Here is a 2,533-nt window from a genome sequence, read left to right as displayed (position 1 = left end):
TCTCTCTCTCTCTCTCCCTCTTTCTCTCTCTCTCTCTCTCTCTCTCTCTCTCTCTCTCTCTGCACCTATATCACTGTCTCTGACCCCTCATTGTTTTTAAGTACAGGGACCAACCTGAAAATTCACATATTCCGAAGCAGGCGTAGCCAGGTAGGTGTGTCAAATAAATTCAATAAAGGGAAAAGAGACATTTAAAACAAAGGAAAGAAAAGGAGAAACAAAGAAAAAAAAACACATAATGAAGAGCAAAAAAAGAAAGGACGAAAGATTATTCTTTTAAAGAGAGAACAGAATAACAGACAGGGAAAGCGTACAAAGAAAGAAACAAAGAGAGAAAAAAAGAAAGAAAAAGAAAAGAAAATTGTTTTTTAAAGAAAAAAAGATAGAAAGAAAAATGCTGAGTGTTAAACTACTCTTAGGTCTGCGATCAGGCTTTCTGCATTTCTTCCAGTGATAAAACTAAAGACATTTGTCCAAAATGAAAAAACGTCATAAAATAATGATGGTGTCCTTTATGTAGTAGGGCATAGCCGCCATAGAAGAGAGACCAAGCCACCAGCTGGCCGGCCCTCCACAGACTGGATGCCCTAACAATGTACTTTTTTGTGTTCTTTTCTTTAGGAACAACAGGTCAGGGGTGGGGGAACGGGTTAGTCGCAGGGCCGGAAAACGTAGTGAGTGGGTCAGGTTGAAAAAGAGAACGACCAAACACTCGGCAAAGGCGTGCACACACTTGGCGGATATGTCGGTTCTGCTTGATTGTTGGAGATCCGACGGGCTCTTACGCTCAAATAAAAGTAATGATAGACTTTGATCTTCTACACCTTGGCCTGATTCTTTCATCTATCACCCGTCATCTTTCGTTACGTGATATTTTAATCTTATACCCTCCTTGAAAGGAATAACGTCTCCAGTATTGGAGGAATCTCATAAGTATACCAGCGTTATTGGAGCAATAATAAACATATTTTTGTGATATAACTTTCTAAAAATCTTGAATTACATCCCGAACTGACCCAGAGAAAAGGTAACACAAAACGAAATTGGATTAGCTGAGCTTATGCTGGTATTAACTCGAAAAAAAGACAGATTCAATTCTCTGTCTCACCATCATTCACTTTCAACAAAATCGGACGAATGTCGATCGCTTTTTTATCAAGCGTCAGTTCCCACGGAAGAGCTCGGTGCTGATCTGAACGTGAACTTTGAAAGCAGACTCGCAAGTCTGTGGGACCAGACGGGTGGCAGGTCCACGAGAAGGCTACACACCACTAGCTGTTCTTACGACATACGTCCGTCTTGTTTTGTTCCATCAAAGAGAAGTCAGATCGACACGATAACGATCACTCTGTGTTTGGAAAAAAAAAGTAAGATACATAGACGAAAACAACAGAGGAAAAGAAAACAAGTATCACTCTGCAACAACCCGTAGGCAGAACTGATCTCTACTACCCGCAATTTACTTTCCAAGGCTGGAAAAATCTTTAATTACGCATCCAGTATAGCTGTAGACGTACATACGTAATGTATTTTCACCTATCAACATCGAAATTTCACATATGGATACAACGAAAGATCCCAAGGGTTACTTATCATCACAATGTGGAAGTGTACTCGTCTGTACAACAACATAACCAACATAGCCTAAATGAAGCAACACTGTTTGTTCGTGTGAGGACAATTAAATCAAAACTTGCCAAAAGAGCAAAGAAAGATCTGTTGTATTTTGACAATTCTAAATTCATACAATAATTCAAAGTTCGCTCAGGGGTAATCACCTGTAATCTTTGGTTATCTGATCCCTGAAGAGTGGAATGACCGGAAAAGCGTGCGGGACATAGCTGGATATCCAAAAAGGAAGCACTTCCGTGGCCCGACAGTTAGCCATAGGATACCTTCACATCTAGATCTACATCCAAACCAACATTGTGTTTGCGGATGCTCTAACATTTTGTTTGTTTAGTAAGCGTTTCACCGCACTCGCAACACAATGCGGTCATATGAGTGCAGACAATTAGAGGTGATAGAAGAGAGTAACAAATAAAAACAAGAAGGAAAAGTGTCAAGAACGATAGATGTCTGATAAGAAATAAGGAGACGCAAGCCACACCAGACCACCCACCAACCGCCCACAGACGCTCTTAAAAACTCAGTTCACCACGAGTTAGAAAAATAAAGCGTACGCTTTCTGATATCGCGTTCGGGTTTTTTTAAATGGGTTTTGAAAATCTTTTACCGGGAAGTCTACAGACATCGAATTAGTTTCGCTTTTGTTGTGAATGAGCTATTTCATGCTTCGCTATTTTCTCCAAATCAATTCTTTACACATGAATGTATTCAGAAAATGAATCAGAGGTTTTGTTGCTTTTAGAGGGTTTATTTTTGCATTCCTCCCGACGAAATCTATCTCTCCCTCTCTCCCTCTCTCTCTTCCTCTATCTATCTATCTATCTATCTATCTATCTATCTATCTATCTATCTATCTATCTATCTATCTATCTATCTATCTATTTATCTATCTATCTCGCTCTCT

The sequence above is a fragment of the Aplysia californica genome, unplaced genomic scaffold, assembly GCF_000002075.1.
Source record: "Aplysia californica isolate F4 #8 unplaced genomic scaffold, AplCal3.0 scaffold00429, whole genome shotgun sequence".
NCBI classification, from domain to species: domain Eukaryota; kingdom Metazoa; phylum Mollusca; class Gastropoda; order Aplysiida; family Aplysiidae; genus Aplysia; species Aplysia californica.
Note: the sequence above shows the minus strand (reverse complement) of the source record.